The 20,467-nt window shown below is 46.5% G+C and overlaps 1 protein-coding gene across 1 annotated transcript in view; it reads right to left on the bottom strand.

Annotated features, from left to right (window-relative positions):
- SPSB1 (splA/ryanodine receptor domain and SOCS box containing 1) overlaps positions 1 to 20,100 on the bottom strand; it is a 118,812-nt gene extending 98,712 nt beyond the window's left edge. The window contains exon 1 of the mRNA XM_038746500.1: positions 19,694 to 20,100. The gene's annotated coding sequence lies outside the window, so the exon portion shown is untranslated. The remainder of the gene's footprint in view (positions 1 to 19,693) is intronic.
- Between the last annotated feature and the right edge of the window lie 367 nt (positions 20,101 to 20,467).

Genomic DNA, 20,467 nt, shown 5'->3' with positions numbered 1-20,467 from the left:
CAGTTTCTTCAACTATATAATGGGAATTCAGTACCTGTTCTCCCTCCTACTTAGACTGTGAACCCCATGTGGGACAGGGACTGTGCCCGTCCTGACTAAGAGCATGTGAGGGAGGAGCCGGACACATGTGAGCCCCAGGTGGGACAACCTGATCACCTTGTATCCCCCCCAGCGCTTAGAACAGTGCTTTGCACATAGTAAGCACTTAAATACCATCATCATCATCATCATGGACGTGAGTTCAAATAAAGCAGCCCCCTAGATTTGGGGCCGGGGTGGGCGTGACCCACAATCATAGTGAAGGTCATACCTTCTGGACCCTGGTGGTGCACTGGGTTCAGATCATTTCCTGGAGCAAGCAGGGAGGAATTAGCACCATTCAGTGGAACAACCCAACTACATTAAAGTAGCCTGATGCTAGGAATCGAGAGAATCCTGGACAGCAAAGGCAGAATCCAGGAGCCTAGCCCCTGGTCCCTCCCTGGTCAAAGGGGCTGTGCATCCCCTGGGTTGGAGCACATACTGGCCCTTTGCTTGAGGATAGTGCCACAGAGGTACAACCTGAAGGATCTTAGCTAATATATAGTCAACAGCGACTGGCTTCTGTACCAGTCTGCTAAGATGCTAGTTGCCCAGCATTTAGCAGCTGTGACTGGGAAAGACTCAGGGCAACTTTCTCACTGTGCTTCGTTCTCTCCTGTCTCACCACCGACCTCTGGCCCAAGTCCTGCCTCTGGCCTGGAATGCCCTCCCTCCTCCAATCCGACAATTACTCTTCCCCCCTTCAAAGCCTTACTGAAGTCCCATCACCTCCAAGAAGCCTTCCCAGACTAAGCCCCACTTTTCCTCATCTCCCACTCCCTTCTGCATTGCCCTGTCTTGCTCCCTTGGCACACCCCAGCCTCACAGCACATATATCAGTTATTTTATTTATCTGTATTGATGTCTGTCTCTCCCCTTCTAGATTGTGAGCTCATTATGGGCCGGGAATGTCACTGTTTATTGTTGTATTGTACATTCTCAAGCACTTAGTACAATGCTCTGCACACAGTAAGCACTTAATACAACTGAATGACTGAAGGAAAGACAATTTGGCCTGCTGCTAGGAAGGACAAGCTCCGACCCTCCTGACTGGCTGGTACTGGGAAAGTGAATTTGGTACAATTGGTCATATGGAGGGAATTAAAGAACCAACAGACCAACAGCTCCACCCGACATGGAGCAGGGAGGCTAGAAGGGGGATCCTGCAGCCTCGACAAATGGAAAGTGGCCATGGCCCTCTCACGGTCCAGGTGCTCACTGCATATTGGGACTGTGAGCCCCAGGTGGGACAGGGACTGTGTTCAACCCGATTTCCTTGTATCCACCCCAGCGCTTAGTACAGTGCTTGGCACACAGTAAGTACTTAACAAATACTACAATGATTTTATGACCATTCTAGGGAACAACCACCAGGAACTTTCTTTCCGGATAGATATCAGGGCTCTTCTGGGATTTTAATGTATGTTTAAACCAGCCCTAACCAAGTTAACAAGTTTTAACTTGCAGGCACCAAACCAGCTTCACATGAGAGATCAGTGTCTGACAATGCTGTTACCTGATACTTAGGTCTGTGATGAATAAGAGTTCCTAATGATGACCTGAGAACATCTGCATTTGTTGGGATTAAGGTCCACCTTGTGCTTGTGTGTGTAGAATGGAGGATGTGGAAAGAGTTGAGATTTGTGATGCCTGTAGAGAGAGATTATGTATATGGATGTGGGTGGAGCAGAAATGAGGAAAGGTTGTAAAGATGGAAAAAAAGAGTGAAAGGCCCAACGGGTTACCTTTAAAGAGATAATAGGGACGTGAATATAGATGAGAGGGAATCCCTATGTCTCAGGAAGGAATGAGAATGCTGAAGAAGGATTTAGGTATTTGTCCTGAGGGGAAGAAATTGACACCTCATTTGTTAGGGGAGATTGGTTGTATCCTGTGCCTATGAGAGTGAGTGTAGAATGAGTTATTATTAGAATGAACTTTGGCCACGGTTGTGAATTGTGCATTGTGAAGAGAAATTCCTAGCTGAATTTGGGTAGTTCCACAGGTTGACAGTCATCTTATTTAGTGCCTTCAAGTCTGTTCCAATTCATAGCAACTCCATGGACACAGTTTCTCCAGAACTTCCTGTCCTCTGCCATAATCCGCAAACTTTCTAACAGTTCTTCCATTACCGTTCTTATGGTGTCCATCTAGCTGCTAGTCTGCCTCTTCCTCGTTTTCCCTGGACTTTTCATACCATTAGTGTCCTCTCCTCAGGACCTTTTTAGGAATAAGAAAACCCTAGTGGGCTTGAGATCCAAAAGGAATTTGTTTGAGGAAATGCACCTCCCTCAAAGGGTTGCCTCCTTTAATCAGAAGACACCTCCCTCAAATAGTTAAGTGTGAAACTGCAAAGGAGATAATTCGGGGATAATTTGCAATTGCTCTCCTAGGCTAGAAATGCCTCTAGAGGTGGAAGTTTAATCACTATTTCTGAAATTCTTACTGCATTAGAATTTGCTAAATTGGTAAAAAAAAAAAAAATAGGTATATAAGCAAGTGGAATACAAACTATATAGCAAGCTGCATGCCTACTAGAGGGCCCGGGTCTGGGAGTCAGAGGACCTGAGTTCTATTCTCAACTCCACCACTTGTCTACTGTGTGACCTTGGGCAAGTCATTTGATTTATCTGTGCCTCGGTTACCTCATTTGCGAAATGCAGATTAAGACTGTAGGCCCCATGTGGGACAGGGACTGTGTCCAACTCGATTCGCTTGTAATCACCCCAGCACTTAGTACAGTGCCTGGCACATAGTAAGTGCTTAATACCAGAATTATTATCATTAATGAGAGGTATCAAGAACAGTGCTTGACACATAGTAAACACTTCAGAAGTATAATAATAATAATGATATTTGTTATGCACTTGCTATGTGCCAAGCACTAAGTATAATAATAATATTAATAATATTAATGATACAGGGGTTGGGGGGGAAAGGGGAAGAGGGAGAAGAGGACAATTGAGAAGGGCTGATCTTGCTTATATTCAGAAATGATCATAGCCATTCTGTGGAAGATTGAAAGCCAAAAGGCGTAGTTTGCATACACATGTCAACAGGCAAACACCCACAACTCTCCAAACCCCCTCCACCAGCATCTTTCACAGGAAATGCAATGCCACTTTTTCCACAGTTTCCTATATTTTAATCTCTAAAAACACAAGGACCTCATCTGACTCCTTTCTGGAGTTTCCAATGTTATTCTTATGCTGGAAGAAAATAAATTTGGGCTCAGTTACACATGTGCAAGAAGGTGATTTCTTCAACTACATTAAGAAGCCCAATGAATAGTATTCTGAAACAAGAAGTCTTGTTTCAAAAGCTGACTCTAGAAAGCAGCCATCATTTCACATCCTGCCTGCTGGATGGCAACGTACTATAATATTCTGACGTGAATGAGGTAAAGGTTAAGGGTGTGTGGATGGAATGGTTAGTATAATTTTGGTATTTGTTAAGCGCTTATTAGACACCATAATATTTTCAGATTTTTTTTTTTAATAGGGAGCTGAATCTTTACCAAGTATAAGCCAAACCGCTGTAGGAATGGAAAGCTGTATTAGCTTTCTGGCCACCAGGTTCAGGAGGAATGAGAAAGGAAAGAGGCAGACAGCCTAACTGCTAAAGCTTTAGGATAATCGAAGACTCATTCATTCAATCGTATTTACTGAGTGCTTACTGTGTGCAGAGCACTTTACTAAGTGCTTGGGAAGTACAAGTTGGCAAAATATAGAGACGGTCCCTACCCAAGAAGAGGCTCACAGTCTAGAAGAGGGAGACAGACAACAAAACAAAATATATTAACAAAATAAAATAGAATAGTAAATATGTACAAGATTGCAAGTTTGCAAAAGGTAACATGGGAGGGACTGTGGCCTGATAGAAAGAGCTTGGGACTACGACTCAGGAGTTCTGGGTTCAAGCCCTAGACCTGCTACTGGCCTGCTGTGGCCTTGGGCAAGTCCTGCTCTCTGAGCTTTAGTTTCCTCAACTTTAAAAATAAGGATGATGTACACATGTGATCTCAGATTAGAAGTGCTCAGAACATAGTAAGGAATTAAAAATGCTAGCATTATAATTATTATCATTTGAGCCTTTTTAAAAAATGTCTGGCAGAAACAAGTCATCTAAAAGTGCAAGTGTTAGGGGTGAGACTGGTAAAATTTAATGAATCATTTTTACCTTCCAAAATATTTTTTTACTTATTTTTGTCTCATAACATCCGTGTAAGGGAGGGAGAGGTATTACTACCTCCATTTACAAATGAGGAAACAGGCATAGAGAGGTTAAGAAACTTACCCAGAGCCACACAGCAGGCCAGGGCCTGAGCTTTGGCTAAAACCCATGACTTCTGACTTCCAAATCCATGCTTTTTCCTCTATATCTGCAAGAAGATTACTTACCCTTTCAAAGGCCCTTCTCTCTAAGCAGTGAAGGAGAAGCTCAGGCATGCAGTTTTCTCTCTTTCATTTGTGTGCCAGGCACTGTTCTAAGTGCTGGGGTAGATACAGAGTAATCAGGTTGGACACAGTCCATGTCCCATATGGGACTCAAATTCTCAATCCCCATTTTACAGATCAGGGAACTGATGCACAAAAAAGTGAAATGACTTGCCCCAAGTCTCACAGCAGACAAGTAGTGGAGCGGGGATTAGAACCCCAGAATGTTCTGGCTCCAGACAATACCCAAAGAACACCCAACAATATCCAGACAATACCCAAAAGCTGTGATGTCCAAGCAGACAAGGAGGCGTGGAAAAAAGTCCCACAACTAGTGGCACTAAGCTAAAATGCTACTTCCCCACTTGTGGGCAGGGAGCGTTTCTACCAACTCTGTTATACTGTACTGTCCCAAAAGTTTAGTACAGTGACCTGCCCATAGTAAGTGCTCAATAAATTCTATTGATGATGATGATGAAGGGGATCCATTCACTTTATATCTGTTCCAGCACTTAATATCTGAGTGCTTAGTACCATAATAAAAATTAATAAAGAAGTTTAACAGAACCTAAAGATAGGGGGATTCCCCACCACTACTAAGAAAAAAAAAATTTTTAAGGGAGGAATTTGAAGATCTTGTTTGCTATGAAAAAGACAGCAGTGTGGCAAACCAATAATAAGACTGGCATCCTTGCAAATAATGATGGCATATTAAGCACTTACTATGTGCCAGGCACTGTACTAAGCGCTGGGGTGGATACGAGCAAATCGGGTTGGACACAGTCCCTGTCCCATGCGGGGGGCTCATGGTTTCAATCCCCATTTTACAGATGAGGGAATTGAGACACAGAGAAGTGAAATGACTTGCCCAAGGTCCAGCTGACATCTGGCAGAGCAGGATTAGAACCACTGACCTACTGACTCCCAGGCCTGGGCTCTATCCACTATGCCAACCTGCAAAGACTCCAAGTCTCTGATGTAGATTGAGAATAAAGAGATCAATGGAGAGCAATCCCATCAACTAAAGAGCATCCCACACCTGCACCACTGCACCCAAATGCATACCTTCATTATTATTATTTGCAGGGGTGCCAGTCTTATGATTGGTTTGACACTCTGCTGTCTGTTATAGCAAATAATCTCTACGCTGATGACACCCAAATCTACATCTCTGCCCCTGCTCTCTCTCCCTCCCTACAGGCTCCTATCTCCTCCTGCCTTCAAGACATCTCCATCTGGATGTCTGCCCGCCATCTAAAACTCAATATGCCCAAAACTGAACTCCTTATCTTCCCTCCCAAACCCTGTCCTCTCCCTGACTTTCCCTTCACTGTTGACAGCACTACCATCCTTCCCGTCTCACAAGTCCACAACCTTGCTGTCATCCTCGACTCTGCTCTCTCGTTCACCCCTCGCATCCAATCCATCACCAAAATCTGCCGGTCTCACCTCCGCAACATCACCAAGATCCTTCCTTTCCTCTCCATCCAAACCGCTTCCTTGCTGGTTCAATCTCTCATCCTATCCCGACTGGATTACTGCATCAGCCTCCTCTCTGATCTCCCATCCTCCTGTCTCTCCCCACTTCAGTCTATACTTCATTCTGCTGCCCAGATTATCTCTGTACAGAAATGCTCTGGCACGTCACTCCCCTCCTCAAAAATCTCCAGTGGTTGACTGTCAATGTATGCATTAAGCAGAAACTCCTCACTCTCGGCTTCAAGGCTCTCCATCACCTCACCCCCTCCTACTTCACCTCCCTTCTCTCCTTCTACAGCCCAGCCCACACCCTCCACTCCTCTGCTGCTAACCTCCTCAATGTGCCTCGTTCTCGCCTGTCCCGCCATCAACCCCCGGCCCACTTTCTTCCCCTGGCCTGGAATGCCCTCTCTCCACACATCTGCCAAACTAGCTCTCTTCCTCCCTTCAAAGCCCTACTGAAAGCTCACCTCCTCCAGGAGGCCTTCCCCAACTGAGCCCCCTTTTCCCTCTCCTCCTCCCCAACCGCCCCCGTCTGCCCTACCTCCTTCCCCTCCCCCCAGCACTTGTATATATTTAGAATTCTATTTATTTTGTTAATGATGTGCATTTAGCTAAAATTCTATTTATTCTAATGATTTTGACACCTGTCTCCATGTTTTGTTGTCTGTCTCCCCCTTCTAGACTGTGAGCCTGCTGTTGGGTAGGGACCGTCTCTATATGTTGCTGACTTGTACTTCTCAAGCGCTTATTACAGTGCTCTGCACACAGTAAGCACACAATACGATTGAATGAAATAAGACTGAATGAATGAATGAAATAAGGTCTTCAGACTCCTCCCTTAAAAAAAAATTTAGTAGTGGTAGGGAGTCCCCTATCTTTATGTAGGCTCTGTAAAACTTCTTAATTAATAATTTTTATTATGGCATTAAGCACTCAGATGTTAAAACTGTGCTTTGCACGTACAGGTTAATTAGGTCCGACACAATCCCTGCCCCGAGTGGAACCCCTGTCCTGTGAGGGGCTCACAGTTTAACTAGAGAGTCTTGGTGACCTCAACTGCACTTGCAGGGAAACAAACTGGAGCCTAGTCAGCTCCCTGAGTGGCAAAATTCCACCACCTCTGGCTTAACCAGGATCCTGGACCATCAGATAAACCAGGTGGTCTCCACAGAAACTACCCTTCTGGCCTAGGCCAGGTCTTCACTAAGGAAACACAATAGCTTGGGAGCCCTTCTGCACCAATCCAAATGACCTGATCATCAGAAAAATAGCTCCGCTAAAGGCGGAGGCCTAACAAACTAACAAAGAATTCACTTTGTTCTTCCAGTATTCAATCCTCAGACACTGCTAGCAAATCTCTCTCTCCCTTTGCCTACTTGGGCAGCAAGGCTGAACAAGACAATTCCATTCCAGAAAGGAATTACTGAAGCTGAAGGAGAGCAACAGGAAGCTGGGAACAATGAGAGAAACCATCAGTAGGGATTTAAGGAAACGGGAAAGATTTAGGGTCCGATTGCCAGATCAATCCAACCACGGGGAAATGTGGTTCTTTTCTTTTATACATCCTCCCTGTCACTCCCCACCTCCAGTCAACAGGCAGACCACCTCAACTGCCTGCAGCACCGAGACATGTAAAATCCTGCTGCTGGAATGTCATTCATCCATTCAAGTGTATACTGCAAAACTAATGGAGCTCTCTGTTAGTTAACTCGGGTCAAAGCAATTAAATCATTACATTGAGGTGGAATGTTAGCAGAAAACGATTGTATTCATCCCAGTGAAGATAAAGGTATTTAGTTCCATTGAATGACTGTCAGTCAAGTTGTTTAAATTCTAAGGAGGAGAGAGAGTTATTGATATTGATAGTGGGGTTGACCAGAGGCAACAGTTTCATTAGGCTAGAAAAAACAAAACAAAAAAAAAACCTACCAAAAACTGCCTTTCCCAAGTAAGGGGCCACAGAATCTGTTAGCAGCCATCACTACTGCCAAGTGAATTATAGGTAAAGAATAATGGGGTTTCACCCCCAAGGAATTCGTTATTATTATTATTACTACTACTCTGGTACACCCCCAATGAATTTTTCATTATTTTTATTACTGTGGTACTTCTTAAGCACTTACTATAGACTAAACACTCTTCTAAGCACTGGGGTAGGTACAAGTTAATAAGGCTGGACACAGTCCCTGTCACATGGGGCTCACAGTCTTAATCCCCATTTTACAGATGAGGTAACTGAGGCCTAGAAAAGTGAAGTGACTTGCCCAAGGTCATACAGCAGAATATAGCAGAGGTGAGATTAGAACCCAGGTCTTTCTGAGTCCCAAGCCTGAGCTCTGTCCACTAAGCAGGGTGCTTTTTAACCCATCTCCCCAAAACAGTCCAAATCGCCTTTATCACATACTTTACAGGTATTATTTAGGTTTTTTCTTTACTTATAGGTCAATGAAGGCTAACTCCCTTAAGCAGCCTGGAAAGGAGAGTCAGGCTAGTAGCCTGGTGAAAGATTGCGTTGATTCAATCCACCCTGAGGAAGCACTGCTAACAGACAAGAGCTGTTTCTCAAATAAGCCAAGCATGAGATGCTGGCCAAGAGGATATGGGCCATCTGCCAGGAAGGAGAGAGGCCAATATTTTATGTAAAACTGAATTAATAAATGTGGAGGAAGGGGGAGAGATGGGCGCAATGGATTAATAAATTCACCGTGGAACGAATTTGGTTTTCAGCTGAGAGTAAGGGAGAGGCTCATCCAAGTGAGCTTAGTATCTCCATTTCTATCATTTCTGTTGTATTGTATTCTTTCAAGCACTTAGTACAGTACTCTACACACAGTAAGCACTGTTACCAGATTGATTCCAGTGTGTTCACCCCACAGAATGCACTTGATAAACACCATAATCCATGACTCCTTTTAAACCACTACAGAAGTGGAGGCAAGGGAAAATGCTTAGTTCAGTGCTCTGCACATTGTAAGCACTCAATAAATATGATTGAATGAATGAATGTAAGGGGAAGAGGCAGCACTAGTCACCGCTGTAGACTATAAGTTCACTGGGGGTAGGGATCATGTCTACCAGTTCTGCGTATTGTACTCTCCCAAGCACTTGGTACAGTGCTTTGTACACAGTGAGGGTTCAATAAATACAATTGATTCGACTCCAGTGCTTAGCATAGTGCTCACCATACAGTAAGCACTTAGTAAATACCATGACAATGTAACTAACCCATGACTCCTTTCAAACCACCATGGAGGGGTGGGGAGGAGGGGGGAGAGGCAGCACTAGTCATCCCTCTAGGGTGGGCAGAAATGTGTCTATCAACTCTGTGTGCTTTCAAGTGCTTTGTACAGTGCTCTGCACACAGTACAGTGCTCTGTAAATACCATTGATGACGATGATAGTCACCTGGAAATATAGCCACGTGGTCCCAGGAAGCCTAACAATGCAGCTTTTTGCTGTTTCATTCATTTTTTCAAGAGGCTTGGAAGGAGTGGGGTGTGTTGGGTGGAGCATGGGGCAAGGACTGGAATAAAGGGAAGAGCTGGAAGTGTCCTGGTGAATCACTGTGGGCAGGGGCGCCAGCAGCATTTCAAATAGTTTGAGAAGTTGAGATAGGAGCACAAGCATCCAGTGGATCTTTCCTCCTCGACACCCCTCCCCAAGAAGCAAAGGAAAGCAATTCATTCCAGAAGGATCCTGTGAGCTTTCTTCCTTCCAAATAACTTCCAGAGTAACACTAAGTACCTTGACATTCTAGCATTTTTTGTGCGGTTCTCTGAAGCTCTCAAGGCATTTCACATCATCCCATTTCTCTTTTTACACTTCCTTTGAGGAAGGCCTACCAACTCTGTTGAACTCTCCCAAGCGCTTAGTGCAGTGTTCTGCGCCCAGTAAGCACTCAAATATGTTATGGTTGAATCTCTTGATGACATTCAATGAAGCAGTTTAAGAGGCCTCCCGCATAGGCTGTGAAAACTTTCCTCATTGTGTGCCCTTCCCCCCTCCACCCCCTACAACACAGACTATTTATAGCAGGGAGAAGGCAGTGAGTTGTTGAAGGCAACCTTCCCCATTCAGAGACAGGACAGCTATATTCACCACATGGAGCTGCTGAACCCGATAAGGTTAACCAAAAGCCAACATGAATAAGTAATTATCAGAGAAGCTTTCAGCACACCAACCTTCAAGAGACAAAAATCCTCTCCTTCCAGGCCACTGCTCAGGCACCAATTAGACCAGGAGAAACTGTGGGACATATGACATCCAGAAATCTCTTCCCATTCAGTGTTGAATTCCAAGAGGCTAAAGGTGGCTATTCACACTTATTTACTTAACATTAGCATCCACCCAGACGGTTCTTCCTCCTCCTCCTCCACCACTCCCTCCCCATTCTACTGAAGCTTTTGTATGCAATCAACAACAGGGAGGGAAAGATGGAGGCTCACACCATACAAGTCCTCTCCCTTCAGAAAAATAAGGGTAAAAACTCACTTTATCCAGGCAGGCATCCGGGGCGCCAGCAGCATTTCAAATAGTTTGAGAACTTGTGATAGGCGCACAAGCATCCAGTGGATATCTCCTCCTCGACACCCCTCCCCATGAAGCAAAGGAGAGCAATTTATTCCAGAAGGATCTAGGACGTTCCTGTGAGCTTTCTTCCTTCCAAGCAACTTCCAGAGTAACACTAAGTACCTTGACAGTCTAGCATTTTTTGTGTGGTTCTCTGAAGCTCTCAAGGCATTTCACATCATCCCATTTCTCTTTTTACACTTCCTTTGAGGAAGGTTCAGGCTCCAAGGGGTTGAGGGCTTGCCCAAGGTCTCTCGGCTGAACTAAAATCCAAGCCTCTGGAGTAAGGGCAGTGATCTCTCCAAAGTTCATGCTGCCTTGCACAGCTAGTGACTTCCTTGAAGGCTCACAACCTTTGGGCTTATCAGCCCCCAGAACTGGTTTCGTTCCACGGGGCTCAGAAGCCAAAGCAGAGGGCTAAGACTCTGCTTCAGTTTACTCCTGGCTCAAACATGGATTGATTGTGCAAACCGACCCTGCCCAAGTGACTTCAACTTGATTGTTCATTGCAAAAATCTGCAAAGTTACTGGTAGGGAAAGTCACATGGACAACAGTAAGGGACCACAAAGTATGTTGCAAATAGTAAGGTTAAAAATAATTACAACCCACCCCAAAAGTACACGAATGCCTGTCTTCCCTAGGGTTTAAATAAGTGACTATCATAGCTTTATTACAGCTCAAGGAGGAAGAATATCAAGAGCCAAAGAATGTTTAAGCCAGAAATAAAAGGAACCAGAGAACACATTTATCAGGATGATACCTTACTCAGGGCCCAGGCACAATTTCTTGAGAAGCTGTAGCCCATGCTTCTCCTCTCAGGGCCACACCTGGAGAGGTTCCAGTACTCTACCAGTCTCAACTATAGAAGGGACAGTCAAGCAGAGGCATACCCACTCCATTCCCAGTTTGGGCAGTGGCTAGCGAGTGAAAGGCAATCTGTTAAAAGTCAAAACTCACCTGTGCTGGGTAGCAGCAGCATGGGAGAGAGTCGAGGGCGGAGACAAGTTGACTTGCGCGGAAGGAGGCAAAGGTAAACCACTTCTGTATTTTTAACCAAGAAAACTCTATGGATCCACTACCAGAGGTAGGGAGTTCTGGGAGAGATGTGTCCATGGTGTCGCTATGGGTCGGAGACTACTTGACGGCACTGAGACAAGACAAGCCTATGCTGATGAGGTTCTCAGATGTCATTCCCCACTATGACACTCTCTCTCTCTCTCTCTCACACACACACACACACACACACACACACACACACCCCACCCATAATGTAGAATGAACCAGAACTTTTTAGACCCATTTTTAACCAGTGAAAGTGTATTAACCCGAAACACCATGATTGTTTCCACCCCCTTCTAACTGTAATCCAGACCCACAAGAAACAGTCCCTTAACTATCCCCATTCCTCTGCTTCATGGTGGTAATATGACCACAACTGGTTGGATTAGTCTAGTGATAGAGAAAATAGGTAAGAACACTTCTTCCAAAAAATACCAGAAAGCCTTGGAATCAGCAGCAACCAAATATTCCTTTGCAAATCCAGACTTAACCAGACTAGTCTTCTCCCCTTTCCTCCCCCATAACCTGAAAGTAGCAGCTATCTACAATCTGACCAGCTAAGCAGGATTCAGGATTGCCTTTATGATCCTTTAACACAACTAAGCTTTCTCAAATCCTTCTCCACTCAGAGCAAACTGAGGTTCTTGACACATCTACATCTCTTTTGATGTCAGTAGGAGCCCTTTTTTTATGGTACTTAAACACTACATGCCAGGCACTGTTCTAAGCACTGGGGTAGATACAAGATAATCAGGTTGGACATAGTCAGTGTTCCACGTGGGCCTCACAGTCTTAATCCCCATTTTACAGATGAGGTAACTGAGGCCCAGAGAAGTTAAGTGATTCACCCAAGGTCACACAACAGACAAGTGGAGTCAAGATCAAAACCCAGGCAATGACTGCCAACTGCCACTACAAAGGGCATCCTAGACCTGGTTCCTCCTCTTTCCACCTCATTCTCAAACCAACTCTGCTCCCTTCTCCAACTTTATAAAGTATATGAAGACAAAAAAGATATGTACAAGGCAAGACAGGAGTGTTGAAAATGGACAATAAGTTTAGCCATCCTTCACCCTCAGATCAGAATCAAGGTCTTGAAAGTTCTCCTGCACCCTAGGGGCCTACCAACGAAGCACCTGCATCCTCCTCCCTCCCCAGCCCCAGCCAGTCATGTGGAGACCCAGCAGTCTTGACCACCCCACGGTACCCCTGCTTACAGGGGTTTGACTTCACAAGGAAAGATCACCTAGAGTGATGGAGAGAGCTCCACTCCTGAATGTCCCTCCTCCCTCTGTGAGCAACGGAGGAGGCTGCATGTGTGAATCCACGTCTCTCCCATCCTAAAAACACCCTCTCGACCCCACCTCACCTTCTAGTTATCGCTCTATCTCCCTCCTACCATTCCTTTCCAAACTCCTTGAACGAGTCGTCTACACGCGCTGCCTCGAATTCCTCAACGCCAACTCTCTCCTCGACCCCCTCCAATCTGGCTTCCGTTCCCCTACATTCCACCGAAACTGACCTCTCAAAGGTCACCAATGACCTCCTGCTTGCCAAATCCAATGGCTCATACTCTATCCTAATCCTCCTCGACCTCTCAGCTGCCTTCGACACTGTGGACCACCCCTTCTCCTCAACACGCTATCCAACCTTGGCTTCACAGACTCCGTCCTCTCCTGGTTCTCCTCATCTCTCTGGCCATTCATTCTCAGTCTCTTTTGCAGGCTCCTCCTCCCCTTCCCATCCCCTTACTGTAGGGGTTCCTCAAGGGTCAGTTCTTGGTCCCCTTCTGTTCTCGATCTACACTCACTCCCTTGGTGACCTCATTCGCTCCCACAGCGAATCTCTACATCTACATCTCTGCCCCTGCTCTCTCTCTCTCCCTCCCTCCAGGTTCGCATCTCCTCCTGCCTTCAGGACATCTCCATCTGGATGTCTGCCCACCACCTAAAACTCAACAAGTCCAAGACTGAATTCCTTGTCTTCCCTCCCAAACCCTGCCCACTCCGACTTTCCCATCACTGTTGACGGCACTACCATCCTTCCCGTCTCACAAGCCCGCAACCTTGGTGTCATCCTCGACTCCGCTCTCTCGTTCACCCCTCACATCCAAGCCGTCACCAAAACCTGCCGGTCTCACCTCCGCAACATTGCCAAGATCTGCCCTTTCCTCTCCATCCAAACCACTACCCTGCTCGTTCAAGCTCTCATCCTATCCTATTTGGATTACTGTATCAGCCTCCTCTCTGATCTCCCATCCTCCTGTCTCTCCCCATTTCAATCGATACTTCATGCCGCAGCCCGGATTGTCTTTGTCCAGAAACGCTCTGGGCATGTTACTCCCCTCCTCAAAAATCTCCAGTGGCTACCAATCAACCTATGCATCAGGCAGAAACTCCTCACCCTCTGCTTTACCTCCACCTCCATCTGCTCCTCCATCACCTCACGCCCTCCTACCTCACCTCCCTTCTCTCCTTCTACAGCCCAGTTCGCACCCTCCACTCCTCTGCCGCTAATCGCCTCACCGTGCCTCGTTCTTGCCTGTCCCGCCGTCGACCCCCGGCCCATGGCACCCCCCCTGGCCTGGAATGCCCTCCCTCCACACATCCGCCAAGCTAGTTCTCCTCCTCCCTTCAAGGCCCTACTGAGAGCTCACCTCCTCCAGGAGGCCTTCCCAGACTGAGCCCCCTCCTTCTTCTCCCCCTCCTCCCCCTCTCCATCCCCCCGCCTTACCTCCTTCCCCTCCCCAGAGCACCTGTATATATGCATGTTTGTACGTATTTATTACTCTATTTATTTATTTATTTTATTGGTACATATTTATTCCATTTATTTTATTTTGTTAATATGTTTTGTTTTGTTCTCTGTCTCCCCCTTCTAGACTGTGAGCCCACTGTTGGATGGGGACCGTCTCTATATGTTGCCAACTTGTACTTCCCAAGCACTTAGTACACTGCTCTGCACACAGTAAGCTCTCAATAAATTTTATTTTGTTAATATGTTTTGTTTTGTTCTCTGTCTCCCCCTTCTAGACTGTGAGCCCACTGTTGAATAGGGACCGTCTCTATATGTTGCCAACTTGTACTTCACAAGCACTTAGTACAGTGCTCTGCACACAGTAAGCTCTCAATAAATACAATTGAATGAATGAATGAATCAATCAAGCCAAGCCTTAGCTACTGGGTTCCAGTGTTTAGATTTTTTCTCCAACTCCTTACGGGTGGGTGTCCACCATCTCCTGCACAGTCATCAAACATCTCCACCACAGCCAATGGCTTTCTGCTCTGCCCATCGTGAGTTTACTTAGGACTGCATCTTCCAACACATTCCTTTTGTATTCTGACAACGATTCTGGGCTGTCTATCTTTTCCTGGGCTGGGCAAGTACAGATTCACTTGTGAAGCCCAACAATTCTTTGTTTGGGCCTCACCTTCACTGGGCTGTTTTTTTTTTTAAAGCCAAACAAACAGCTTCCTTGTCTCCTGACACCCAACCCCACACACGTTCAAACCCTACACCCATGAACAAATGAGTAACAAATTTTGCTACGAAACAATACCAAAGAGCAAGAGTGGCATTTCACACCAGTGAATTATCTTCAATGTCTCAGACAGGAACGGATGGTCTGTGCCAGTTTTTGATGTGGGTTCGTGTTTCGGTCACTGTATTCATGTATTCTTAAAGGCAATAAACATGAGTTCTAAAAAACAAACAAGCAAGCAAACTTCCCAAAGCCTTAAAAGGGATGGCCATAGCTTTTCTCTTCTTTCTCTGAGCAGACACCCTAAGGATTAGACAGCAGGGAAGAGTCTGGGAATGGAAGTCAAAAACCTCTGCCTGATTCCGGCTTCATTGTTCACCATTTCTTGGGCAAAGAATCAATATCAGTTTCATCATCACCTTTATCAGAGAGCACTTGTTAAGCATCTACTGGGTGCTGTGTTAGGTTTTGCACAAAGCTCATCAGGGACAGTTTCCAAACTTAGGTTTTTACAGTCACGCAGCAGGCAAACGGAATGAAAGACAAGGAAGGACAGACAAAAACAACTCGGATAAGAGTCCTTCAAATTCCAGCAAAGGAAGGTTCAGGGTGAATTTACGTGTTGTGCTCTAGCCTACTGTTGTTAAAGCTAAATGCTGAAGTCGAGCTATGTGGTTAAAAAAAGTCTCCAGGAGAATTACAATTGTGAGGTTTGCTCTTGCCTACCTGTGGGGGTGGAGAAGGAGAAACCACAGGTTACTTACAACTATGCAGGTATTTCTCATGAACAGTCATAGTAGAAACTTCTCAAACAAAACCAGTAAATAGGCTACGGATCATAAGGTTTCTTCTCAGCAGGTCAAGGGCTTACTGCAAACTGCTGAAATGCAAATTCAATAAAGGTTTTTAGAACACCAGAACTATGACCTGAAGCATAAAAAGAGAGATCAAGAGCAGTTAATGATCCGATTACTATACTCTGGTTTCCTCTGACCTTACTTCATTAGTGGGAATATCCCAAGTGTTCTGTACCGAAATTAAACATCTGCATCAAAGCCACAGAGGGCTGATTCTATGGTAGAATCACCTGTTGAAATGGGGCCAAATCCATCTTGTCTGGCAGAAAGAAAGGAGGTTAGTATACCCTCAATCCAAAGGGAATATTTTCCTAGCAGTTCTGAAGTGACAAGCCCCAGAAAGTCCTCTACAAGTTTGGCAGGAAAAGGAAAAAAAAAAATTGCAAGCCCACAGTTATCACTGTCAAAATCCACTAGAGGCAGTTTTCCACAGGAATAATGTAAGCTGCTGGATCCAGATGGGGGCCAGTGGCAAGACCTCACCCCACCCCCCTCAACCCAACTGTCACTGCTTCAAGGGCTAAAGACCTCAGGGACAGCAGGGAAGATGTTGGTAAAGTAAGAGAGATTTTCTACGCATCTGCATCATCGCATCTGGATTTGAACCCTTTATTCACCCCATCCCCAGCCCCACAGCCCCTAAGTACATATCCAAATTTATTTTTTATTAATGTCTGTCTCCCCCCTCTAGACTTTAAGCTTCTTGTGGGCAGGGAATGTCTACCATGTTACACTGTTCTTGCCCAAGCACTTAGTACCATGCTCTGCACACAGTAACTGCTCAATAAATGATCAACTAAACTTTTTTTTGACGTTAAGCAACACTGGGGGAGCTCAAACAGGGAAAAAACTGGTTCACTTCACAATGAAGATGCTCAGGGTGCAGAATGGCAGCAAAATGTAAGATGAATTTTGACAGAGAAACGGGCACATACAGATTTCTACCAACAACATCCAACAATGGTCTCCACCATTTCTTTTCCCTCTAAAAGAGGATTGTGAAGGCAGGAAAACCACCACATCTGAGTTTCTGTCCCTTGTCTTCAGAATCGGTCTTACAAAATACACACAACCTGGACATTATGGTCAAAGACAGGATGAGAGTAAAAAATAGCATCTCATCATACTACAATTTCACAACTTAGTTCTGAAGAGACAGCCTGGTTACTTGCAGCAGCAGCAGCTCAGGGTGGAATGCTGCCTTAGAGTATCAAAATGATCAAGTCAGTCCCTAAAATGAAATACTACCTCTCTCATACGTGTTGCAAGAGGTAAAAGATGGGCAGCAGTAGGTGGGAAAGGAGATAGTTCTCTCTGGACTGGTTTGGCAAAGCCAGATTTTCAGCAAATTAAATAAAGAGAGCCAGGGAAGGAAAAAAAAAAAGTCCTGTAAGACCCTGGCATCCCTTTCCATTTCCCCCGGTTTTTTAATTTTTTTTTTTAAAAGAGGGGCACATAACATACTTCTGCTATTTATCATACTTTAGTCATCCTAGAGGATAGGGTTTTTACAATGAACACCTGTTAAATCTCAACTCATGACCAGGCTCCGATGCTATGCTGGAGTGTTTAATTAAATATTACTCACTCAGGAAGCACCAAATGCCAATGCAACCAAAAGCTATATATTTATTTTAATTTTTTTCGAGAGTGTGAGCCGAAGCTGGGCATCTAGCTTGTCACAGAAGTTTAGATCATCACCATCACCACCATCAAGCACTTATAATTTCGAGCTGGATTGTAGCACACTGTCGTTGGCACACACACATAAAGGGGAGGGGGGAAAACAACTCTGAGAAGCAAAGTTTAGGCTGCTTTCTGGGGCTGTCAGGTTGCCTTGCAGTCACAAGGCAGCTGTGTTTCCACACAGTGCACCCAGAGCGCTGTCTCCCTTAGTAACCTGGAGGAAACTCTGAATTCTCTCTTCTACAGGCCAGGACTCTCTAGTGCCGTTTGCTGGTGAAACTCAGGTGACCTCGCTCTGGCCTGGACTCTCTCCGGGTTCCTTCAACAGCTGAATCCTTGGACGGGAAGAGGGCCTGGAGAAGAAACTCTCCCACCCCCTAGCTCAAATTGCAGCTGACACCTCTCCGAAGGGAAGAGTTGTAACAGCTTTATTACAGCACGGGCTCTAACCCCCTCTCCCCACCCCACAGCACTTGTGTACATATGTCCATATCTATAATTCTATTTATATTGATGCCTGTTTACTTGTTTTGATGTCTGTCTTCCCCCTTCTAGACTGTAAACCCGGTGTGGGCAGGGATTGTCTTTTTTTGCTGCATTGTGCTTTCCAAGCGCTTACTACAGTGCTCTTCACACAATAAGCGCTCAATAAATACGATTGAATGAATGAATCAGAGAACGTGAGCTCTAACCCCCTCCCTCCCCCAGCTCCGCCACTTGTCTGCTGTGTGACCCTGGGCAAGTCACTTCACTGCTCTAGGCCTCAGTTCCCTCATCTGTAAAATAGGGGACTGTCTTTGGGAAGGGACTGTCTCTATCCTCCGCCTGCCTGCCTCAAGTGGAGCGGCCTCGAGTCCCTCAGGCGACCCAGCCTTGGGTTTGGAGAGCGCCTCGGGGCCCAGTGTAGGGAGTCTATATATGTCTATATATGTATATATGTTTGTACATATTTATTACTCTGTTTTACTTGTACATATCTAATCTATTTATTTTATTTTGTCAGTATGTTTGGTTTTGTTCTCTGTCTCCCCCTTTTAGACTGTGAGCCCACTGTTGGGTAGGGACTGTCTCTATATGTTGCCAATTTGTACTTCCCAAGCGCTTAGTACAGTGCTCTGCACATAGTAAGCGCTCAATAAATACAATTGATGATGATGATGATGATATATGTTGTCACCTTGTACTTCCCAAGCGCTTAGTACAGTGCTCTGCACACAGGAAGAGCTCAATAAATACGATTGATTGATTGACTGAGCCCCACGTGGGACAACCTTATTACCTTGAATCCACCCCAGCGCTGAGAATAGTGCTTGGCGCATAGCAAGTGCTTAACAAATACCATCATTATTATTTACTCATTCAATCGTATTTACTGAGCACTTACAGTGTGCAGAGCACTGTACTAGGCGCTTGGAAGGTACAATTCGGCAACACAATTGCCCTCCTCTCTGCTCTGCACTCAGATTTCCTCTAAAAGGCAGCGTTATTGGCTGATTGTTGTTTTGCTTTAAAGGCAAAACACAACAGCAATAAGAGCTACTTTGGGCATCCCGGGCTGGCAGAAGTGGGGAAGAGAGGAGGGTCCGAGAGCTGGGCAAGTTTGGGGGGATGCACGCGCTCCACTGACAACCCGCAGGAACAACCCCGGCGGGAGAGGCGGTCACAGGCCGGGCGGGAAAAGCGAAACCAAAGTTTTTGATGAGAAAGAGCCCCTTCTCCGCCCAGCAGGACAGAGGAAGGGTGAGGAGGGGGCCAAGGCCCTGCAGCCCCCTTGCCCACGAGGGGCTGGAGAGGCGAGCCCTTTTGCCACCCACCTCCAAGCTGCCCCCCACCCCGCGGGTGCAGAGATTTTGCACGGTGACTGAGGCTCCAGGTGCAAAAAGGGGGGCGGTGGAGAGACCCCCCCCAGGCTTCCCCCCACTTCCACGAGCGACAGCAATCAGCGGGGACATCCCCAGGTCCCACAGCAGGAGGGGCCCGGCCTTCCCCTGTCCGCCCACCCCTCCCTCTATGCACGGCGCCCCCCACCCCTCCTACCTACCGTTTAGGGGCGCAGCGCAGGGCCATGGCTTCGCCCACCTCTCCCCGCTGTGTCTGCAGTTGCTCTTTATCCTTCTGGCTAGCTGGCTTTCTTTTTCTGCGCTTAACCGCGGCTTTCCGGGACGCTTCCCGTAGTGCAGAAAGGGGGGAAAAGGATGGGGGGAAAAAAAAATCCCCTCTCTAGGCCCGGGCTGCTCCCACTGCAAGCTGAAGGCCAGGAGCTTCGCGTGGGTGCGCGCGGGCTAATCAGTACTTCTTCCCAAATAAAATGGAAAAACCGGCGGCTGTGAATGCTTCCCCACAAATGCAACCTCAGCCGGTGGCTTTAAACGGGAGCGCCAACCCGCTCTGAACACGAAAGCGCACAATAGTAGGAGAGGAGCGCGTGGTGCAGGACCGGTGGGAGGGGGCCGCAGGCCGATCCCCAGGCTCATCCGAGGAGGGGAGAGAGGAGGTAAGAGGCGAGCCCTCCCTCGTCACGTGCTGCGAATTGCTCTCAGCTGGGGCTTTCTTTGCACCTCCCAGCCGCCTCCCTCCGCCCCTTCCTCCGGGCCTCCCCACTCACCTCCCGAGCCGCGGTGGTGGGAAGAGCCGGCCGCTGTCAGCTGGGGCTGTGACGAGTCAGGCCTCGTTAGCTCGTGTGTTTATTCCCTCCCCTGCTTCGGGAGTCCGAGAGGGATGCAGAGGGAGGGGTGCCGCTTTCCCGGTAAATGCCATGAGTCAAGCACTGGCCCTGAGGAATTAGTTATCCTCGAGGAAAGGGACGTGCCCGTTG

This window comes from Tachyglossus aculeatus, chromosome 5, assembly GCF_015852505.1.
Source record: "Tachyglossus aculeatus isolate mTacAcu1 chromosome 5, mTacAcu1.pri, whole genome shotgun sequence".
Classification (NCBI taxonomy): Eukaryota; Metazoa; Chordata; class Mammalia; order Monotremata; family Tachyglossidae; genus Tachyglossus; species Tachyglossus aculeatus.
The sequence above is the reverse complement of the archived record's forward strand: the minus strand, read 5'-3'. Positions and strand labels throughout refer to the sequence as shown.